Source organism: Mustela erminea, chromosome 16 (genome assembly GCF_009829155.1).
Source record: "Mustela erminea isolate mMusErm1 chromosome 16, mMusErm1.Pri, whole genome shotgun sequence".
Lineage (NCBI taxonomy): Eukaryota > Metazoa > Chordata > Mammalia > Carnivora > Mustelidae > Mustela > Mustela erminea.
The window spans coordinates 59,860,330-59,885,691 of NC_045629.1; the positions used below are offsets into that span (position 1 = coordinate 59,860,330).

General features: G+C 35.4%; 1 protein-coding gene across 5 annotated transcripts in view; it reads right to left on the bottom strand.

Moving 5' to 3' along the window:
* The window catches only part of CSMD3 (CUB and Sushi multiple domains 3), a 1,246,643-nt gene that overhangs the window by 942,250 nt on the left and 279,031 nt on the right, over positions 1–25,362 (bottom strand). The window lies entirely within an intron of this gene.

Genomic DNA, 25,362 nt, shown 5'->3' on the forward strand with positions numbered 1-25,362 from the left:
ATTGGAGAACCATCTAAATAAGTTGGATTTTGGGGCACCTGGGTGGCTCAGTGGGTTAAGCCTCTGCCTTCAGCTCAGGTCATGGTCTCAGGGTCCTGGGATAGAGCCCCACATCGGGCTCTCTGCTCAGCGGGGAGCCTGCCTCTTCCTCCCCCTCTGTCTGCCTCTCTGCCTACTTGTGATGTCTCTCTGTCAAAGAAATTTAGAAAAAATAAATAAATAAATTGGGTTTTCTCATATTTCTTAATATTCCTAATATGAATTATGATTTACAATATATCTTAAAGAATATTTTAAAAGAATTTTAAGTCTTTTTGCATTTTTTATCTTAATAAGCTTGTTAAATATGACAAGTAATGGATAAGAATTATACAACATAGTATACAATATGAGGATATCTGTAATTACAATATTTGGGCAAACACCAAAATGTCAAGATTCAACACATTAAAAAAAAAAAAGGATAGATCTTGGGAAGAATGTACTTGGATCTTAGCACAAGTACACTTTTTGGAAATAATCTAACTGCATCTATTAGATGTATTCTGAAGCAAAAACAAGCAATAAAGTTAACTTGTATTTGTTAGATTATATGGCATTTCTGAAATTTTGTATCAACTTTTTTTAAAAAAAGATTTATTTATTATTTTAGAGAGAGAGAGAGAGAGAGAGAATGTGAGCAGGGGGAGAGGTACAGGGAGAGGGAGACAGAGAATCTTAAGCAGAGCCCGCACTGAGTGTAGTTCCCTACCCTGGGTTCTATTTTACCACCCAGAGATCACTACCTGGGAATCAAATGCTTAACTGACTGAGCCATCCAGGTGCCCCTTGTATCAGCTTTTAAAGGGCCACAACTAATGTCAAATAAGTGAGACACTAATCTTAGGTGTCAGTAATTAAGATAATTTATAATTCAATATTCAATAATTAAGATAAATTATAATTCAATATTAAAATGTAAAAATTAATGTAAAAAATCTATGTTGAGTAAGATATCAAATCTGAAGTAAAAATAAGGTCAATATTCTTTCTCCCCTCCTTTTATCTTTGATTCCAACATGGCTAAGCTCAACAGTAATTTTTTATTTCAAATTATCTTTATAAGGATGTTTGTATAAGAAAGAGCATTGGAAGATAAAGATGTGTCCCCCTGTAGCAGAGAGGAGATTTCCTGACAGGGATAATAAAAATAATGTGTCTCTTAGGGACAAATGTTGAGCAGGTTTGCTAGAAGTCTGCATTTAAAATATTGGGGTTTCCTAAGTTTAAGGTTCTCAACAGTGACACACTAATGGCATATCCAGTATCTGCTTATATGTTTCACAATGCATTGTGGTACTCTTAAGACAGCTCATGCAAGGAAAACTGATTTAACTATGAAGTTCATGGTGTTTACTGTGCTTTGATTAATAAAGTCCTTTGTCTCTGACCAAAGAAACTCTTGTCATTTGTCAGTGTATGTGACACTGGCAGGATAACTTGTTAGTTTTCAGTAAGGCAAAATATTAAAACCTTAATAATTATGACATTTTCTTAATCTTTTCAATTCTTTCAAAAGTAAGTAAAAATCTGGGATATTTATCTGTGCTACAATATCAGCTTTTGTCTAATATAGTTTACTTATGCCAAAGTAATTAAAATTTTAAACAGCTTTATGTATTGTTAATACTTAAAGATCCTTAGATGTATTTTCTTCAAAAACTTTATGCTAAATACATTAGAAATTGATGGAGTTGAAGTGCATTTCAAATGCTTTCTAAGCTTGCATTCAGCATTTCACAAATAGACACTCAAAATGCAGAGGTAGTTAAAATTTCAGAGGATGAGATATGTATTATAAGCATAGCTCTCTGAATACATAACCTCCGTATGCTGAATTTAAATCTAATTTTGTGACAGCTGTAAAAATGGCTACCTCGTAGAGAAACACAAAGAAATCAAATTTATGCTATTCTCTGAAAAGTTACAATGCTAAATAAAGCATTGTTCTGAATTTTAAACCATAACATTTCCGCCTCTAGTGAGGTTCCTGGGAAAATGCAATTCTTTAGAATATATTTATAAATCACCTTTCATGATGAAGACTTTTCAAATCATTTCCAAACATAAGTAGTAGGGAAAGGAGGCAGTGGAACTTCACATGCAAAAAAAGTATTTGTTCATAAACACGTGGGGCAGAAAGAAAATATTGCTATCGCCACTAAGTATGCTAAAAATTATGATTGATTAAGTCAGGTCTGTACTAAACTTACATGATGCCAACATTTCCAGACCAAAAAAAGAGGCGGGGGTGCAAATAAAAAACAATCAGCAGATGTCACCTGAAAGAAAGGCTGACATTACTGATTCAACAATGAGCTGAGGGGCATGAAGAAGAGACAGAAATATTTGTGAACTACATGTGTGATAAGAAAGGTTGTTCCTGTATATATCAAATGATGAAAGAGATGAAATGATGAAAGAGAACATGAAGTAGAATTCCATCACTTAAGTTGACTCTGAGTTCACAGTTTTCAAAAGTCAAAGAGCCTATCCCCCGCTTAAGGATCCTTATAACAATCCACTTTGGACACAGCATATATTATTATGATCAGAAAACATTTTAGTTATAAGCATATGCATATATGGAGTAGATGTATATGTATTGGAGTGCCTGGGTGGTTTGGTTGGTTAAGCCTCTGACTCGTGATGTGGTTCAAATCACAATCGAATGGGTTGTGGGATTCAGCCCCCCTTTGGGCTCTGTGCTCAGCATGGAGTCTGCTGAGATTCCCTCTCTCCCTCTCTCTCTCTGCCCCTCCCCTCATGTTGTCTCTCTCTAAAATAAATAACTAGAACTTTAAAAATATATATGTATATGTATAAAATTTTCCATGTCACGTTAGATAAAAAATAACAGATAAAATATTTCTGATATTTGGAGTAATAATCTTTTTCTCACTATATTTAGAGAAGAAAAAAGTAATGGAGGAGTATAAGTTGGTACCAGAGTTTCTCTTAAAATGTGCAGCATATTTGAAATAGTTTTTCTATTATTTGTCCTTGAGCTCTCTTAGCCTATTCACCAATATCAGTGGTTCTTCTTAGCTAAGAAAAGGGGGCACCCTACTTAGGAACTCCAAATATAATGCCTGTTCCTTTAAATTACATGGTATGTGGGGGGGATCAAGATGACAGAGGAGTAGAGGACCAAATATCCTCAGGTCCCAGGAGTTCAGCTACATAGTTATAAAACCATTCTGAACACGTACAAATTCAACAGGAGATAGAAGAGAGGAAGAGCAGCAATTCTAGGAACAGAAAATTGACCATTTTCCGGAAGGTAAGACATGTGGAGAAGTGAATCCAAAGTGACGGGAAGACAGACTGCAGGGGAAGGGGCTGGCTCAGGCCCAGTGGTAGAGTAACAGAGAACAAAATTGGAATTTTTAGAAGTCTGCTCCACTGAGGAATGTTGCTCCAGAGGCTAAGCGGGGGTGGGGCCCTTGCGGGGACAGTGTGGTCTCAGGACCCACAAGGTCAAAGAAAGACCAGGGTTGTCTGAGTGTGGCAGAGCTCCCAGGTTTCAGAGCAGGGAAGCTGGATACTAAGCCAGAGCTGAGGAGTAAGTTCTCAGCTCAGGGTTACCTTAAACCATGATCCAAGCACAGTCAGACCATGTTCTTCAAGCAGGGATCCCAAAAGTGGCAGATCCAGAGAGAACCCCTCCTCCCTCCTCCAGGAAGAGTGGCATGGGAGCACGTGGAAGGAATCTGCTGAGTTTAGTGACTCCAAACAGGGCTTTGTGCCAGGGACAGAAATGCTCGGTCACAGGCCAGATAAGCACAGAGTACAGCCAGAGATCTGGGAGACAGAAGTGGTTGACTACTTTTTTGTGAGGTCTCACTGACGAGTGGAGCCCAGAGCTCTTGGCTCCTCCAGGCCTGAGATTGAAAGGCCACCATTGTCATTCCCATCCTCCAAAGCTCTACGGAAAGCATTCAGGGAACAAAAGCTACTGAGAGTGAATGAAAGCAGATTACTTAGCCTGACCCCTGGCAAAGGCTGTGCAATTCCACCTCAGGCATAGATATTTGAGAATCATGGCAACAGGACCCACCCCCAGAAGATCAGCAAGAACATCCAGCCAAGAATGAGTTCATAATTCAATGAGAACTGCGGAACTCCAGACCTAGGGGAAAGCAACATGTAGAATTTAGGGCTTTTTTCCCCATGATATTTAGTCTTGCAAAGTTAACTTTTTCTAATTTTATTTTTTTCTTATTTTATTTTTTAAATCTTTTTCTCTTTCCTCCTTTAATGTTTTTACTATTTTCTCTGATAAATACTATTTAAAAAAATCTTTTTAAACTTTGATTATTATAGTCATATTTTATCCCTTCATTGTTAACCTTATTTTTTGTATACATATAGGTTTTTATTCTTTAAAATTTTGGGATACAATTTCTTCTAATAGATCAAAATATACCCTATATCTAACTCCAGCCTGATCACATTCATTCCTCTTTTTTTTTATTTTTCCAGCCAACTTATCAATTCATTTTTTAGAATCTTTTTCAATTTTCATCTTTACAGCCTTATTCCATCCCTACATAGTGGCTACCCTTATTTTTGTATACTATAACTGTTTCTTCTAAGAGGCCAGAATACACCCCAAATCAACTGGGTGGCTATGTTCTATTCACCAGTCTTATATTTTTTTTTAAATTTTTTTTCTTTAATTTTTCCCCTTTCTTCTCCACCTGGTTTTGGGTCTCTCCTGATTTGGTTAGCATATATTTTTCTGGGGTCTTTGCCACCCTTTTAGTATTTTACCCTCTCATTCACAGATTATTATCTGGATTAAAATTACAAAGCAGAAAAACTCACCAAAAAAAAAAAAAAAAAAAAAAGAACAACAGGCAGTACCAATGGTAAGGGAACTAATCAACACAGACATTGGTAATATATCAGAATTATAATGCAAAATGATGGTTATCAAGGTACTAGCTGGGCTCAAAAAAGCATGGAAGATATTAGATAACTCCTTTCTGGAGAAATAAAATCCCTTTCTGGAGAAATAAAGAACTAAAATATAAACAAGTCGAAATCAAAAAAGCTATTAATGAGGTGCAATAAAAAAAAATGAAGGCTCTTACTGCTAGGAAAAATAAAGCAGAAGAGAAAATTAGTGATATAGAAGATCAAAGGATAGGGAAGAAAGAAGCTGAGCAAATGAGAGACAAACAACTACTGGACCAAGAGGGGAGAATTCGAGAGGGAAGTCATATCATAAAATGAAGCAATACTAGAATAATTGGGATACCAGAAGAAGAAGAAGGGGGGGGGGGGCAGAAGGTATATTGGAGTGAATTATAGTACAGAATTTCCCTAATATGGCAAAGGGAAAAAGCATCAAAATCCAGGAGGCACAGAGAACCTCCATCAGAATCAATAAAAATAGGTCCACACCCCATCCTCCTATAGTAAAATATACAAGTCTCAGTGACAAAAAGAAAATCCTGAAAGCAGCTCTGAACAAGAGGTCTGTAACACACAAAGGTAGAATATCAGATTGACAGCCGACTTATCCACAGAGACCTAGAAGGCCAGAAAGGACTGACATGATATATTCAGAGCATGAAATGTGAAAAATATGCAGGCAAGAATACTATATTCAACTAGGCTCTCATTGAAAATAGAAGGAAAAATAAAAATCTTCCAGGACAAACAAAAATTAAAAGAATTTGCAAACACTAAATCAGCCCTCCAGAAAATACTGAAAAGGGTCCTCTAAGCCATGAGAGCCTAAAAGTAACAGACCAAAAAGAAACAGACAATATACAGTAACAGTCACCTTAGAAGCAACACAATGGCACTAAATTCATATCTTTCAATCGTTACCATGGGGGCACCTGGGTGGCTCAGTTGTTAAGCATCTGCCTTCAGCTCAGGTCATGATCCCAGGGTCCTGGGATCAAGCCTCACATCAGGCTTCCTGTTCAACGAGAAGCCTGTTACTCCTTCTCCCACTCTCCTTGCTTGCATTACCTCTCTTTTTTTTTTTTTTTTTTTTTTTTTTTTAAAGATTTTATTTATTTATTTGACAGAGAGAAATCACAAGTAGATGGAGAGGCAGGCAGAGAGAGAGAGAGGGAAGCAGGCTCCCTGCTGAGCAGAGAGCCCGATGCGGGACTCGATCCCAGGACCCTGAGATCATGACCTGAGCCGAAGGCAGCGGCTTAACCCACTGAGCCACCCAGGCGCCCCTGCATTACCTCTCTTGCTGTGTCTCTCTGTCAAATAAATAAATAAAATCTTAGGGAAAAAAAAAAAAAAAAAACTTACCCTGAAAGTAAATGGTCTAAATACCCTAATCAAAAGACACAGGATATCAGAATGGACAAAAAACAAGACCCATTGATATGCTGTCTGCAAGAAACTTCCTTTAGACCCAAAGACACCTCCAGATTTAAATTGAGGGGGTGGAAAACAATTTACCATGCTAATGGACATCAAAAAAAAAAAAAAAGAGCTGGGGTGGCAATCCTATAGCAGATAAATTAGATTTTAAGCCAAAGACTATAATAAGAGATGAGGAAAGACAGTAAATCATAGTAAAAGGGACTGTCTAACAAGAAGATCTAACAATTTTAAATATCTATGCCCCTGGCATGAGAACATCCAATTATATAAACCAATTAATAACAAAAGCAAAGAAATACATGGACAATAATACAACAATTGTAGGGGACATTAATAGTCCCTCAATGAAATAGACAGATCATCTAAGCGAAAGATCTACAAGGAAATAAAGGATTTAAATAACACACTGGACCAGATGGACATCACAAATATATTTAGAACATTCTATCCCAAAACAACAGAATATACATTCTTCTCTAGTGCACATGGAAGATTCTCCAAAACAGATCACATCCTGGGTCACAAATCAGGTCTCATCTAGTACCAAAAAACTGGAATCACTCCCTGCATATTTTCAGACTACAGTGCTCTGAAGCTAGAACTCAATAATAAGAGGAAAGTTGGAAAGAACTCAAATACAGGGAAACTAAAGAGCATCCTACTAAAGAATGAATGGGTCAACCAGGAAATTAATGGAAACAAATGAAAATGAAAACACAACTGTTCAAAATCTTTGGGATAGAGCAAAGCCTGTCCTGAGAGGAAAGTATATAGCAATACAAGCCTTTCTCAAGAAGCAAGAAAAGTGGGGCGCCTGGGTGGCTCAGTGGTTTGGAATGCTGCCTTCGGCTCAGGTCATGATCTCAGGGTCCTGGGATCGAGCCCCGCATCGGGCTCTCTGCTCCGCAGGAAGCCTGCTTCTCTCTCTCTCTCTCTCTCTCTGCCTGCCTCTCTGCCTACTTGTGATCTCTGTCTGTCAAATAAATAAATAAAATCTTTAAAAAAAAAAAAAAGAAGCAAGAAAAGTAACAAGTACACAAGCTAACCCTACAACTAAAGGAGCTGCAGAAAGAACAGAAAGGAAAGCCTAAACCCAGAAGGAGAAGAGAAATAATAAAGATCAGAGCAGAAATCAATGAAATAGGAAAACAAAAACAAAACAGTAGAACAAATCAAAAAAACTAGGAGCTGGTTTTTCAAAAGAATTAACAAGATTGATAAAGCCCTGGCCAGACTTATCAAAAAGAAAAGAAATGATCCAAATTAATAAAATCATGAATGAAAGAGGAGAGATCATAACCGACACCAAAGAAAACAGTGTGGAAATTCTTTATGAATTTAAAAATAGAGCTCTGGAAAACAGTGTGGAAATTCTTTATGAATTTAAAAATAGAGCTCTGAATGTCCCTGCAATTGCACTACTGGGTATTTACTCCAAATTTCACTGATGTAGTGAAAAGAAGGGTCATCTCTACCCCAATGTTCATAGCAGCAATGGCCACAGTTGTCAAACTGTGGAAAGAACCAAGATGGCCTTCAATGGACGAATGGACAAAGAAGATATAGTCCATATCTATAAAGATATATAAAGAAGATATAGTCCACATGTATAATACTCCATACAATGGAGTATTATGCCTCCATCAGAAAGGATGAATACCCAACTATAAAGCACTCATGAAAGAACTTGAGGAAGACAAAGAAGATATAGTCCATATCTATAAAGATATATAAAGAAGATATAGTCCATATGTATAATACTCCATACAATGGAGTATTGTGCCTCCATCAGAAAGGATGAATACCCAACTTTTGTATCAACATGGACGGGACTGGAAGAGATTATGCTGAGTGAAATGTGTCAAGAAGAGAGTCACATATCGTATGGTTTCACTTACTTGTGGAGTATAAGAAATAACATGGAGGACATTGGGAGATGGAAAGGAGAAGTGAGTTGGGGAAAATTGGAGGGATAGACAAACCATGAGAGAATGTGGACTCAGAAAAAAATTGAGGGTTTTGGAGGGAGGGAGTGGGTGGTTGGGTGAAGCTGGTGATGTGTATTATGGAGGGCACATATTACATGGAGCACTAGATGTCGTGCATAAACAATGAATGCTGGGACAGTGAAAAGAAATAGAATTAAATAAAATAAAATGGGGGAAAAAAAGAAATACAAACAAGTATAAAGACATATTATGAGCAACTATAAGCCAGCCAATTTGACAATCAGGAAGAAATGGATGCATTCCTAGAGACAGATGAACTACCAAAACAGAACCAGAAACAAATAGAAAACCTGAACAGACCCATAATCAGTAAGGAGATTGAAGCAAAGTCATCAAAAATCTCCCAACAAAGAAGAGCCCAGGGTCAGATGGCTTCCCAGGAAATTCTACCAAACATTTAAAGAAGAATTAATTCCTATACTCCTGAAACAGTTCCAAAAAATAGAAATGGAAGGAAATATTCCCAACTCATTTTATAAGGCCAGCATTACCTTGATCCCAAAACCAGACAAAGACCCCACCAAAAAGGAGAATTACAGCGCAATATCCTTGATGGACACAGATGTGAAAATTCTCACCAAGATACTTGCCAATAGGATCCAACAGTACATTGAAAGGATTATTCACCACAACCAAGTATGATTTATTCCAGGGCTGCAAGGTCAGTTCAACATCCACAAATCAATCAATGTGATATAATACATTAATAAAAGAAAGAATAAGAACCATATGATACTTTCAGGAGATGCTGAAAAAGCATTTGACAAACTACAGCATTCTTTCTTGATCAAAACTCTTCAAAGTGTAGGCAGAGAGGATATATACCTCAATACCATCAAAGCCACCTATGAAAAATCCACAACAAATATCATTCTCAATGGGGAAAAACTGAGAGCTTTTCCTAAGTGAAAAGGAACATGGCAAGGCTGTCCACTATCACCACTGCTATTCAACATAGTATCAGAAGTCCTAGACTTGGGAATCAGACAACAAAAAGAAATTAAAGGCAGCCAAATCATCAAAGAAGAAGTCAAACACATGGACAACTCTTTGCAGATGATAGGATACTTTATGTGAGAAATCCAAAAGACTCCACTCCAAAACTGCTAGAACTTATACAGGAATTCAGTAAAGTGTCAGGATATAAAATCAATGCACAGAAATCAGTTCCATTTCTCCACACCAGCAGCAAAAAAGAAGAAAGAGAAATTAAGGAGTTGATCCCATCAACAATTGCACCCAAAACCATAAGATACCTAGGAATAAACCTAACAAAAGAGACAAAGAATCTGTACTCAGAAAACTATAAAGCACTCATGAAAGAACTTGAGGAAGACTTGAAGAAATGGAAAAGTATTCCATGCTCATGGATTGGGAGAACAAATATTGTGAACATGTCTATTCTACCTAAAGCAATATACACATTTAATGCAATCCCTATAAAAATCCCATCCATTTTTTTTCAAAGAAATGGAACAAACAATCCTAAAATTTATATGGAACCAGAAAAGACCTCGAATAGCCAAAGGAATATTGAAAAAGAAAGCCAAAGTCGGTGGCATCACAATTCCAGACTTCAAGCTCTATTACAAAGCTGTAATCATCATGACAGTATGACACTAGCACAAAAATAGACACACAGACCAATGGAACAGACTAGAGAGCCCAGAAATGGACTCTCAACTCCATGGTCAACTAATCTTCAACAAAGCAGGAGAGAATGTCCAATGGAAAAATGACAGTCTCTTTAACAAATGGTGGTGGTAAAATTGGAGAGTCACAAGCAGTAGAATGAAACTGGGCCATTTTCTTACACCACACACAAAAACAGACTCAATATAGAGGAAAGACCTCAGTGTGAGACAGTAACCCATCAAAATCCTTGAGAACACAGGCAGCAACCTCTTTGATCTCAGACTCAGCAATTTCTTCCTAGAAACATTGCCAAAGGCAAGGGAAATAAGGGCAAAAATGAACTACTGGGTCGTCATCAAGATCAAAACTTTTGCACAGCAAAGGAAACAGTCAACAAAACCAAAAGACAACAGACAGAATGGGAGAAGATATTCGCAAGTAACATATCAGATAAAGGGCTAGTATCCAAAATCTAGAAAGAACTTAATCAAACTCAACACCCGAAGAACAAATAGTGCAATCAAGCAATGGGCAGAGGACATGAACAGACATTTCTGCAAAGGAGACTTTTAGATGGCCAACAGACACATGAAAAAGTGCTCCACACCCTCGGCATCAGGGAAATACAAATCAAAGCCACAATGAGCTACTACCTCACAGCAGTCAGAATGGCTAACATTAACAAGTCAGGAAACAACAGTGTTGGCAAGGATGCAGAGAAAGGGGAACCCCCCTACACTGTTGGTGGGAATGCAAGCTAGTGCAGCCACTCTGGGAAACAGTATGGAGGTTTCTCAAAAAGTTGAATATAGAGCAAACCTATTACCCAGCTATCTCTGAACTGGGTATTTACCCTAAAGATACAAATTTACCCTAAAGATACAAATGATCCAAAGGGGCACGCAAAGATACAGTGATCCAAAGGGGTACGTGCCCCCAATTGTTTATAGCAGCTATCTCCACAATAGCCAAATTATGGAAAGAACCTAGATGTACATTAAGAGATGAATGGATAAAGAAGATATTATATATATATATATATATATATACACACACACACACACACACACACACACACACACACCATGAAATATGATGCAGCCATCAAATGAAATTAAAACTTGCCATTTGCAAGAGTGCAGATGGAACTAGAGGGTATTATGCTAAGTGAAATAAGTCAATCAGAGAAAGACAATTACCATATGATCTCTCTGATATGAGGAATTTCAGAGGCAGGGCAGGAGTGGTGGGGAATAGGGAGGGAATAAAATGAAACAAGATGGGATTGGGAAGGAGACAAACCATAAAAGATTCTAAATCTCAGGAAACAAACTGGGAGTTGCTGGGCAAAGGGGAGGAGGGGTAGTGTGGCTGGGTTATGGACATTGGGGAGGGTATGTGCTATGGTGAGTGCTGTGAAATCTGTAAGCCTGATGATTCACAGACCTGTACCCCTGGGGCAAATAATATTTTATATGTTAATTTAAAAATATATATGGTATGTATCATGAATGTTTACAAATTTCTTCTGGCCTTTGGTGGGTTTGTATGTCTCTACCACTTTCAGAATATATATAGTCATGGTACATGTTTGGGCCAATGAAATAAAAAATGGATGTACCCGATGACATCTCCCAACCAAAATGTCAAGACATAGTATCTTAATGCACTTTTTTTTTTTCTTGCCATAGCAGTTATGGAAAAAATTGCTACGATATGGCCTCTGTAACTCTAAATTAGCTAATGACTATGGCAATCACTTGCATTGGATAGGTAGACTGAGAAAAAATTCAACCTTCATTTTGTGAAGATACTATAAGTGTAGAATTATTGGTTATTGCCATATGACCTAGCCTTTCTAACTGACGCAAGCCCTATTAGTCAAATTTTATATACGAAATAAGATGAAAAACTGTCATGACTTCTTAATAATTCTCAAGCCTTTACTCTTTTTTCCTAACCTACAGTCACTTGATCTGAAACATCTCTAAAGAAGTCTATTATAATATCTTTATTCAGCTGAATTATCCATGAGGGTAAAAGGAGTTAAACTAAATTTTATTAAGAAAAGTCAATGTCACAGACTGAAGTTCTCATTAAATGATTAAACTACTTCTCCTAATAATTTGACCCTACAAAATAATAGAAAATACATTTAAATTTCACATGATTAATGCTGTGGGATATAAACTGATTATATTATTGTTCAAATGATGGAAAACAATGCCCTCTTCCCACCATTTCTGCTAGCTGCTACGTCAAAATATTATAAAATGAAAACTTCACCTCCTATCAGCGAATCAAAACACACTAGTGTTCAGGAAAGGCAACACCAAAGGAACAATGTATTAGAGACTGGAGAAATGATGGTATTAACACATTTATAATAACTGTAAGTGAAGTGTTACCTAGATTTCTCTGAAAACACAAATTGATAGAATAAATATTCTTTAAGAGTCAAATACTTTCAATTGTTCATTGATGTTATTTGATAACAAGTTTTATTGGGAAACAATTGGGGGAATAGTAATTTATAACAACATGAGAAATAATCTTCCTCAATTTTTTCCTATGATTATCCAGAAGAGACTGAGCAAGGTTGTTTAACATATCCTCAATAATAAAGTGTTCACTGATGCATTTTAGATCATTTCTATTGATTCAGCTGGAAGAGTGCAAGTGATGGTGATATACTTTTTAATGATATTTTTAATACAATAAACATGAAAGGCTAACATATACAAAGTTTTCAGTCATTTAGCAATATTTGAAATATTTTTACATTTTCTCTTTCCTATTTTTCTTTATTCCTTTTCTATATTTAATGGCACTTTAAACACCTGCCCCATACATGGATTACATGAGAAGTCTAGAAAGAATTCTAAATTTTGATAGTTGCTATCAACTATCAAATGGAATGCCATTCCATTGGATGAAACTAACTTTCCCTGGACCTTACATATCAATAGCATATGAAAATGAACTATAACTTGTAATATCCACTTTGTTAATATAACATTAAATTTAGTTAAACGTTAGAAGGATTCAGAAAAACAAATTATTCCCATATAAATGAATATTCCCATTGAGATTATGGGTAATTGCTAAGGAAAGAAATCAAATAAATGTCCCCATAAAATAATCTATCCCCACATGCCACATAATATCCTTTAGTCTCTGACCTAGAAATCCTCTATATTTTAAAAAAAATCTGCAATTTGATTTAAAAATAATATGCTCTGTTCAGAGCATAGATGTAGAATTAAAACAGATCATATACAAAAGATATTAAAATTTGTGGGAAAGGAATGATAGTATTCAAAAAAATTTACAGATGGCCTTTCTGATAAAATGCCCCAAGGCTAACTGTAGCATATTCCTAACTAAATGTTTACTAGTTACTAAGCTAGATATTAAGAGCAACTCAATTTTTTTGTTATTGCTAATAGAAATTTTAGCCTATCCTCTGAGCAATTACAGATGCCCCAGGGGATGAATCCTGATTTGTCTAAGTCAGTTGATGGTAGATTCACTCACCATTCACAAGAGATCAGGATAGTCCTCCTTTTAATAACAGAGTATTGTGCATAGAAAACCTTAACCATCATTGGAAAGTTACACAGGTTCTAAAATCTTAGAAAGACGCTACAGAAAATGGTTCTAGTTTACTAAGTTTTAATCACTTTACCAGTGTGAACTTTGGCAAGTTTTTTTTTTTTTAACCTCCACTTGCCTCAGTGGATTCTTAAAATGAGATATTCATGACTAACTGGTATGTTTTTATAAGATAAAATGAAATAATTCATATACTCTAATGCTTAGATATATCCTCAGGACATGATGAGGACTTAATACGTATTAGCTGTATTAGATGGTGGCATAGACTGAATGTATAGGTCTTCCAAAAAGTCATATGTGGACATTTACCAGTGCCTTAATCTTAGACTTCCCAGTAGCTACCAGACCAAGAGAAATAAATTTATATTGTTTATAATCCACACAGTCTATGGTATTTTGTTGCAGCATCCTACACAAAACAGATGTCAGATAGAAACTTTTCTCAACTATCTTCCACTTCTGTGCAAATGTTTTAGTGTGTGCAAAATGGAAGACACAAACCTTGTACCCATTGCTGATGGTCTCTCACTTATGATGGATTTTACATGAGCAGCAGTTGCTATCTTGTCAAAAAAAAAAAATGCTTGATATCACACTTTCAAATATACTTAATGGCTTACACCTGTCTAGAGGATAAGATAAATGCTCTTTAGTCTAGACTTCAAAATGCTCCAAAAGATGATTTCAACCAATGTTCTCAGTTGAAATTTTAATCTCTCCTCTCTACATCTGTCTCCAATAGTCAAAGTCAACTCATTTTCCATCTCCGCAAATGAAGTGTTACATCACCACAGCTACAAACATACACATGACTATGCACATTATATATGACTGAATACATTTGCTCCCTAGCCCTGAAAAGTTCTTTCTCTATTTCTATCTTTGAAATAGCTTGAAAACATAAAAAAGTGGTAAAGAACAAAGAAACAAGGAAAGGCTATTATTAATACATGTTTAATTGAAATGAGTAGAGGAATAAGGCAGTAAGCTCAGCACAGTAGATTGTTATAAAATTAAGACATTTGTGAGGTTGGTAGACTTAATTTAATGAAAGTGTTAAGCAACTGCATAGGCAAAACTTAAGAAAAAGTGGAAGGAAAAAAATTTATAATCAAGACAGTGAGGAAGAGAGTATAGTAAAGAGGTTAAGAAAATGGTATTGGAGTCAAATTACTTGAATTCAAATCTAGCTCAGCCTTTTACTATCTATGCAATCTTGAGAAATTTTCTTAACCACATTGTGCTTTTGTTTCCCTATCTATATAATGGAGATCCAGATAGTAATCATTCTGTAAAGCTTAAGTGTGAATATTAAATTTGTTATTACACATAGATTTCAAAACTATCTCTGGCCCAAAGAAAGTTTTCATTAAGTGTTATGAGATGAAAAGGAAATATAATATATTATCAGTTATTTTTCAAGTCTTCATCAATATTAATTTTTCACCAAAACAAATCCTCAACTGCCTCTACATATTATTTGTACCTATTATTTAAACCTGTCTTGAGAGATGCAGTAGAAGGAGCTATCTATACTATACTATGTAGTTATTTATGTGTACATCCTAGACATTGTAGGATCTCTAAAATCAGCAACTGTTGTATATTTTTCCACCATTGTGAGCTAATAGGTATTTATTAAGTAAATATAATAAATACAAAGATGTTATCTCACCTTTAATATGAAAATAGGTTGCTATAATTTTCACATCTTATTATTAACTTTGCAACCATCAAATTATGTGTTTTGAGAGAAACTTAGGGGTGTAACAATAACGTGACAAATATTTTAATTGAGGTGTGATATTTTATAATATGATAATATTCCAAATATACAATTAAATTAATAATGACCTCATTACCATTGTTTAGAATCAGCATTTTCAATTATAGGTACAAAAATTCAGCATCAAGAACCATTTTTTTTAATATATGTATTTATTTATTTGACAGACAGAGATCACAAGTAGGCAGAGAGAGAGTAGGGAAAGCAGGCTCCCTGCTGAGCAGACAGCCCGATGCAGGGCTTGATAGCAGGACCCTGAGATCATGACCTGAGCTGAAGGCAGAGGCTTTAACCCACTGAGCCACCCAGGCGCCCCAGGAGCCATTTTAGAAAAGGTTATGAGATTGCAGTCATAGAACACTTTCAGAAATTTTGGGATAGCTGATATAGTATAAATAAGTACTTACAAATTATTGCTAAGCATGAAGTCTTTAAAAATTACATCATACTGAATTTTCTGTGTAAAAGGTGTAAATATAAAAACTAAATTATTTTGGAAATTAAGCACCTATTCAATGACAAAACTCAAAGACAATTAAGGTCATATTAATGCAGAAACATTGTGCTTTTGGCTCTGTTCTCAATGGCCAAATTCCAAATTTATAAAAAAACAAAGATTCAGATTTTGAAAATAAGAAAAAAAATTATTACAACTAAATCTAGAAAGAGTTATATAGATCATTAATTTTGGGCAGTGATATAAGGCATGATGTTTTGATTCTAGGAATACAGTCCTTGTATCTTATTGAAAAGATACAGATATTTTCAATAGCAAACCCTCATTTTATATAAGAAAAAAATGTGATGCAACCCCTGAAAGTTCTTTCTCTGAGTTCAAATTTATAGATATCATAAAGACCATCGATCATTAAATTGTACTATACTTTCCTTATGTTGTACTGCATAAGTTTCTTGCTCTACTTTGAAAACTGGTTTTTCCAAAACAAATTATTTGCTTTTACTTTGTGAGACTATGAAGTAATCATGTTTTCCAATCTGTTTATGTTCCCAGAGAGATTAAAATCAAACAATGCTGATTCTAACAAATACGTAAGAATACAGAACATGATTTTTGTATGTTAACCTTGCTTTTAGTTTCTTCTCACTCCTCTGTTATTTTCTCTTAACATAGCTATCCTTATTTACATTTTTTTGCTATGTGTATTGTGTTTTTATTGCTTTTTTTAATTAGTTAAAAATTAAATACAAGTATAAGTAAATGACCTTTGTATTTTAACTTAGTTTGAATACTATGGTAACCTCAAACACAAGGATCAGTAAATAAAATTATATTGATCAGGATACAAGGAATTAGTGACATAAATATAAGAACAAAAATAATAGACAAAATATTCATTTTTTTCAAGACTCCCTCAAAATTTAAGACATTCAATACCAGTTTTACATACTTAAGACTTGTATAGTAAAAATAAAATTATTTCTCTTCTGTTGAGTCAGATTGATATTTTGGGAAAGCCTAAGGAAAATGACTATAGAAAAATTTCAGATTTCAAGCACATTAAAGCAATAGGCCAAAAAAGTAGAGTTTTTGAAGGCATTCAAGTTTAAGCATTTCATTTTGTTATCCATTCTTAACTATATGCAAGATCTGTCATCACTGAATGGCTCAACCATACATACCCTTAACATAACTTACTAAGACAATGAGTGACTGATAAACTGTAACAGAGGAGACAGAGCTTAAGACCAAAAATGTGTGAAGCGTTCTTCCAGAAGAACTTAAAAATTATAAATGGGCTTTCTTAGCTCAAAAAACAGGGAATTTTCATATAAAGCTAGTCTACTAACATGTGTCTTATGTCACTATCCAATGTCTTTGGTGGGCTTCTATTCACTTTCTTTCTTTATCCAAAATTATTTTGCCTTAACTTTTGAGTTAAGGTAGCTTTACAAAGAGCAAAATACCAAATCTCAGTCACTGTGGTTCTCTGAGCTTAAATCCTAGTATGACATTATAGAATTGCTTTTCAAGGTTCTTATGCATGAAACCAGCTATTTGACTAAGCACACTCCATCATTTTTTCTTTAAGTTGTGATCCCACATTGCATACACCAAGATGATATAATTTTCTATTTTTCTACATGTTTTGAAATGTAGATAAGTGTTGGAAAATGAGTACTGCTTAATGTTTTTAAAATTCTGTTTTTAGGGGCACCTGGGTGGCTCAGTGGTTAAAGCCTCTGCCTTCAGCTCAGGTCATGATCTCAGGGTCCTGGGATCAAGCCCCGAATTAGACTCTCTTCTCAGCATGGAGCCCACTTCCCTCTCTTTTTCTTCCTTCCTCTCTGCCTACTTGTGATCTCTCTTCAAGTAAATAAATAAAATCTTAAAAAAAAATTCTGTTTTTATTTGGGGAACAATATTATGAAATGATTTGATGTAGCTTCTTCAAAAATATACACTTTCCTCAAATAATTTAGATCTTTCACTAAGAATATTTTAAATTGTTTTTTTTGTCAAAACAAGTAGACAAGGGGCACCTGGGTGGCTCAGTTGGTTAAGGGACTGCCTTCAGCTCAGGTCATGATCCTGGAGTCCTGGGATCAAGTCTTGCATGAGGCTCCCACCTTCACAGAGAGTCTCCTTCTCCCTCTGACCTTCTCCTCTCTCATGCTCTCTCAATCTCTCTCTCAAATAAATAAATAAAATTAAAAAAAAAAAAACCCAAGTAGACAAAAACCCCAGGCAAACAAAACTTCAGTGGAAGTGTATGGCTCAAAATTCCACCTAATATGCATAAACATCTGAAGACTCAGTCATATGAAAAGGAAACTAACTTTTTTCTTTGATTTTCAAAATATACATTGTTGGTATTTTTCTAAGAATCACACAGAAAGAGAAAGAAATGGAAATCATTCCAGTAAAGAAACAGAACCAAACTCCTACAAACTAACAATATATTATTATAACCTATAACACACAAAAAATACAGTTCTAATGACTGTCTTTTTGTTGTCAAAGAACATGAAATAGTTTATAATAAGAATGGCAGATGAAGAATCAAAACACTTGGACAGCTGAGTAAAGCTACAAAAATATTTGAGTTATTTGATACAGGGGAGATGGGGGGGCAGGGAATAGCTTCCTGAATGGAGAAAGATACAGCATAATAAAGCCATATGGGGAAAATAATTTGTGAGCTGAATGTTAAAGTCATGGCTTACTGTTAGTTGCAGCATCAGGGAACAGGACAATTATATGGTAAGAGTACAAGATCCTGATTTTCTTCTCTAAATATCAGAAACACATAGAAGTCCAACACTACTGGTTACATAAGAATGCTATTCTCTCTTTTCTAGGTCACCAAATAAAAGATCCTATGCTCAAAAGATTATGAGTTTCACGAGGCCTGAGTTGTTTTATCTATCATTATATGTAGTATTGTGCCCTGCAAATAATGATTTCTTAATATGTATCAGTTTAGTTATTGAACGTACATCAAATATAAGAACTTCCAGCAATGAATGCCTCAGAAATGCTGTTGCCCTTGAGAAACACGTTTTCACCACTAATGTATATTACTTGCTGATCCCAATCTAATTTTCTAGGTTAATGTGAGGCTTAAAATTCCCCCTAACCACTGCAACTCTGAAAAAATGTAATTCCACTGCCTATATGATCCTAGATATGTTCATTCTCTGGTGTTATCAGTTTTCAAATACCTGTTTTGATGATGATGATAGAAATAAGGAAACTGCTACTTGTTATTATAGTTTAGGTATGTTATATACATTCCCTGATACAATTCTCATCATAATGTTATAAAGTAGTGAGGACTTCCCCTATTAAACATATGAGAAAACTAAGATCTGAAAACTAAATATCTAGTTTTAAAGTTTCTATACCTTCTCAGTGACAGAGATGTAAAGCAAACCAAGGCTTTTATTAGTCCAGAGCACACTCTACAGAGATTTTTACCATTACTGAAAAAGTATTCTCCAATATATCAGAGCTGTAGGCACACATTTAACTGTCAACAGATATTTTTAAATATATTGAACACATATATAACACAAGCGATAGCTATTATGTCTACATTATTTTTTAAATTACTTTTTAAAATGTATTTGAAACTAACTTGAAATTTTTAGTAACTTCTATGTGCTAGGCATTGCACAAATATTTTTTAAATATCACCTCGTTTAAGCTAATCTCAACATTCACCGGTTCCTAAAATAGGTAAAAATATTTTCAATTTCTGACATAAGAAACAACACACCCAGGCAATGCATAGCAGGAAAGCAAATCAGCTCATAGATCTTATGCCCTCAAAGACAAATCGCATGTCCTTTGTTCCATCATGCTAGATACTTTAATCAGGATATTTTCAGCATTTTATCACACAAACTATTCATAACAAGATTAGAGTACATGAGAGGGCAACTGAGTGTTGGCCTGATCGCTGATAGAACAGCCTACATTTTCCAGGGAGAGAGAAAGTAGCACAGACACTTGCAAATCATTCCTTGGCTTGACAGTCTTCGTGGTACTAGTATAACTCTATCACCATGTAATACATGTTTAACTTCCTTGCTAATTAAAAGGCATACTAAAAATGTTTGCCTCATGACTGTCAAATATAGGAGTTCACACAAAGGGACCAGAGCCCTATAGCAGTATAAATGGTAGGGCTAATAAAAGCAAGATTTGGTGCCCAAATAATGCTGCTTGAATAATAATGCAAAGTGTGGTGGAGAAACTAGGTCTGCTAAAATATTTCCTGAGATAATATTTTAAAGTAACATCTTCGGAGGGGCAGCTGGGTGGCTCAGTCACTTAAACAACTGACTCTTGATTTTGGCTTAGGTCAGGATCTCAGGGTCATGAGGTGGAACCCCACTCAGGCTGTGCACTGGGCATGGAGCCTGCTTAAGATTCTCTTCTTCTTCCTCTACCCTGCACCCCCACTGCTCATATGTGTGTGCTCTCTAAACCAATCAATCAATAATGAAATACAACACAATTACTTTTTTGGAAATCAGCTAAATTAAACAATAATAGCCCCAGTTTTCAAGAAGAATACTTAATGCATGGTGTAGCCCATGACATTTTGATATTCAACAATGAATTTAATTTCCTTTTTTTTTTTTTTTTTTTTTTGCCTAGGACAATTTATCACTAGCACCATACTTTCCATAATTCAGGGAGTTACAATAAAACATTTTCTCCTTTGGGAATGGATTTAAGAAAAAAGAAGGCAATTTACTAGGTTTTCAAATCTTAAAAAGGGGGACTAAAGATTTTAGCTTCAAAAGAATAAAAATGTTAAAAAGTAACATTACAGGGAATTATTAAAAAAAAAAAAAAAAAGAAAAACCAACACTGGACTCTGTTTTGATCTAGCATAGAAAAATCTCATATTAGAAAATATTTTTTCACTTTTCAATTTGCAGCTCAGTATTATGTTTAAGCACTATATGGAAATGAATAGAAGCCTGACACTGGGTTATTTATGTGTTTTGTTCTCAAGTCAATAAAATATTTTCCAGTTTTCATAATTAATTATTTTTGTACTTAGGTTTTATCAATAATTAGGCCTATTATTAATGTAGCATCATGTTTCTGAATATCATGTTTCAGCATTACACATGCATAAGTGTGCAATCAGGGCAAATACACAGAATAAATGGCATTTTCTGTTTTTTAATGCTTTTTTGAGAAGTTTTCCAGAGTACTGAGCAGGGGTGAATGAATATCCTTCCAATAACCTCACAATATATCCTTTACAAGCATTACTTCTTTTCAACATTACTAGTTGTTGTTTTGGGGTTTTGTTTTTTGTTTGTTTCTTTGTTTTTGGCTGTTTGGTTTACTTCTAACCTTGCCTGAAATCACTATTTCTTTGGAAGGCTTTGGTATAATTTGCATATAGAAGCATCGGACTAAACCTTCCTTCCTTTATCCCCTTCTCCAATTATTACCTCTAATTGCTCTTTCCAATACCATGGTTTTTTTTTTAAGATTTTATTTATTTATTTGACAGACAGAGATCACGAGGAGGCAGAGAGGCAGGCAGAGAGAGAGGGGAGGGGTAAGCAGGCTGCCCGCTGAGCAGATAGCCCGATGCGGGACTCGATCCCAGGACCCTGGGATCATGACCTGAGCTGAAGGCAGAGGCTTTAACCCACTGAACCACCCAGGCACCCCAATTCCATGTTTTCGTAACACATTTTTGCCAAGGTTTAAAGTAGGGTACTCTGACAAAACAAGCTGCTGCTCTTCTTTCCATCAACTGTTTTCTTTACCACATTGTTGTAGAAGGCACTCTTGTTCTCAAGAATAAAACTTGGAAGATCCTTCTCATTCCTCATTGCTAATGTAGCTAATGGCAATTTCTTTTGCTTTGTCAGAAGTGACAGTTCCCTCATTAGCCCTTTTGCTTATCTGTCCTGTCAAATATTTGGTTCACGTCCCTTGGCACCAATTGACTATATGACATCTACATCACTAACACAGAAGCCTTCCCCCGAAAGAATCTCTCCTGTCAGATCAAAATAAACTCTGTCAACATTTGACAACATCATATCCCTTCATTGATCATTGCTTTCCCTGAAACCTCTATGGATTCTAAGATCTTTACTTTGGCTATAAATAAATTCAAACCTTCAGGAAAATATAATACTGTTTTTAAAAATATACCACTCTTTTAAAATTTTCTTTAATTAATCTAGAATTCATCCTAGAACAACCTTAAATATTTTATGATTGATGACTTAAATCTTAATAGGTTAATTCTTCTATCAAATGATCTGACTTTTTGACCAACGTTTTCATTCATTTAAAACACTGTAATGGGGGTGCCTGGGTGGCTCAGTCAGCTAAGCAGCTGCCTTCGGCTCAGGCCATGATCCCAGGATCCTGGGATTGAGCACCCCATCAAGCTTCCTGCTCAGCAGAGAGCCTACTTCTCCCTCTCCCTCTGCCTGCTGTTCTGCTTACTTGTGCTCTCTATCTCTCTAATAAATAAATAAAATCTTTTTAAAAAATAAAACTATAATTTATGTGTAAATTTTACAAATAGTTTTGTTAGTTTGCCCTGGGGTGTGTATATCAAAATGCCACTCTGAATATAGAATATCATTACGAATTTTACAACGTTTAAATTTAGGAATAGCATATCCATTCACCTTGTCTGTCAACTGCTCTTAATTAGTAAGGAATATTGGGAGCACTGAGTTGAGAAGGACTCTGAGGCCACATCACAACTCACTGGGAATAAATGTCATAGAAATGTTTATCAAAGGAGGGAGTGCATAAAAGGCACGTGTCCCAGGCATTTCCAACCCAAGACTTACAGCATAGCAATTCACTTTCACTTTTTATAGAATATTGTGTAGTTCAGCACCAGGCAGTTAGTTGTCTTTTTCAAATACTAGCAGATGGTGTTGATAAAATTCATCCTGCTTGTGAACAAACACAAAAACCCTTGCACCATACCCTCTAGGTTGATATGGCACTCGTTTTTCTTAATTAAACTATCATTGTTAGGAAGCATCAGAAGAATTCTCTAAAAGCCAGGGTTTCATCAAGGAGAGACACTATGTAAACTCCAGGGAAAGCAATAAGCAGATCATTACAGGGTTATCAGCCCCCTGCAAAGTTATAAATTAAAGAATCAGTATGCTATCAAGTGGCAAAGAGCAGAGGAGGGAGGCTACAGTCTAAATGTCTATCTTCTCTTTTGACAACCACACAAAATCCAAATACTCTATTCCCCTATTCTTTAAGTTTAAAAAAAAATGCTTAATGGGAGATAAATTGTTCCTTAGAAAATTAGAGCATGTGCTCTATGAAGACTGACTTCACTGACTCTACCTTTAGCCAGTGAATATTAGTAACACACCAGAATTACTTTTAAGGCTAGAAAGGAAAATTATCAACTCATTGAAAATATTCCTGCTCTATGTAGTTTTTATTTTTAGTCAGTCTTTCGTGAAATATTCTCTTAAAGTGGTGTCCTTACTTGAACTTTCTTCCACTCAATTGAGAGAAATTAAGCTCATCCTTATCAAGGTGCCTAACATACACAGATACTGATATTAAAGCAATTATCACACATTATTGTAATTATCTGATTACATAATGATCAGACCCCACTAGAACTGCCTTCTTAAAGGCAAGACGTGTTTCTTAATTATCTTTTGATTTTCAATACACAAAATAATGCTTTACACAGGATATGGCCTTAATAAATAGATGAGTGAATGAGTAAATTTATTCACTGGTATCTTTGTTAAAGAGAAGAAAAGGCAAGTTTAGCAGACTGAGGTTGAACAGGCAGAATTTCCAAAAATAGTGGGTATCATTTTTTTTTAATAGAAAAAAAACATAGAGGTTAAAAATGGAAGTCAAAGGAAATAAGCCCAAAGAAATCTGGGGGTGAGAAGTAGAGTACACACTCTGGGAAAACAAACAAAACTGCAATGACAAGATAAAGTATTGGTTTTAGGGTTAGACCTGGACACAAGATCATGGATATTATCCACCCACTTTTTGTTGACTGTAATTCTTTCCTTTAGGGAGAAGATGGTAAGACATGCTAAGGAAAAGTGGGTAGACAGAGCTAGCTTAAATAATAACTTAGTATGCATCTGGTACTTTACATATGCTATCATATTAAACTCTAACAGTACTGTGATGTTCGTATTTCTCTCTCTTCATCCTATTAGAGCTAAAAAATAGTTTCCAAAATTAATGTGCTTTTTTGCTCAAAGGCCCCACTGAATAAGGGGCACACCTAGTATTTAGACTCAGATCTTTCTGGTTCCACACGTTCTTATTGGAACTAAGGTGAATACAGAGCCCAACAACAGGAAGTAACATTTAGCCAGAACTGGTAGTGCTCCACAGAAATCTCTTAAAGAGGCTTCTTGGTTTTCTGAATCTTAATAAATCCTTTTGATTTTGGAAGTTTTGTGCTTTGAAAGAGATGATAGTCTTTTGACTGATTCAAATGTAAAACTCCATTTCTTTTCTTATAATAAAATACTTCTGAACAGAGATGCAAATTATTTGGGTGAAGTGTCAAAAGGGTAACAACTTAGGCTTTGTAACTAAACAGAATGGGTTCAAATCTAACATCCCTACCACACCCCAAATTGAGAGAAATTTCTCCATGGACCCTAACATTTCTTCACATCTTGTAAGCAGAGATTCCAACCGTCCTTCTGCTCTTTGTACTAAACTATCTTTACAAAGATGTTGGTATAACAAACAGCCTCAGGGGACAGTGTCTTCCACTAGAGTAAAGGGCAAGTTTGCCTATAACTTTGTAGGGAGAGAAAGAGGGGTGCCCTCCAGAGCAAAGGGCAGACATCCTAATTTACAAAGCATTCCATTTTCCCTAAGCTCATGGTTTTTCATGTGCAGGTTCCTCATACTCTTTATATCATTCTATAAGAATTAGGGCTTAGCAAACTGGCACAAATGTTAATATTCTGGATGGTGACAGTTTTGTGAATAATAAACTCTCCTCTGTTTCTGACCCAAAAAACTGGGGTCCTCTACCACCACCCAAGAAACTGTGGCAGAGAAATTTGTTAACTCGCAAGTTGAGTAAAATCTGACTCTATAGTTCTCGACATTTACTGAGGAAATTTGAGCAGTTATTCCAAAATTTTTGCACTTCAGTTTTGTATTGTTATGAAATTTAAAAGTGACTATACTTAGAAATTTCTTAGTACGCTATCACATCCCAATGGTGTTCTAAGTGTTCCAATAAATGGTAGCTAATAGTAGTCAGAAATAGCATCAGTCAAAACAGCAGAGTAGAAACTGCAAGAGAAGCAAAGGTAGCACCGACACTAAGAATGCCAATGCATGGCAGATATTTTATTAAGTGGCAGTTATTGGTTTTCTTCTTTAATCTTCACAACAAATGGAAAAGA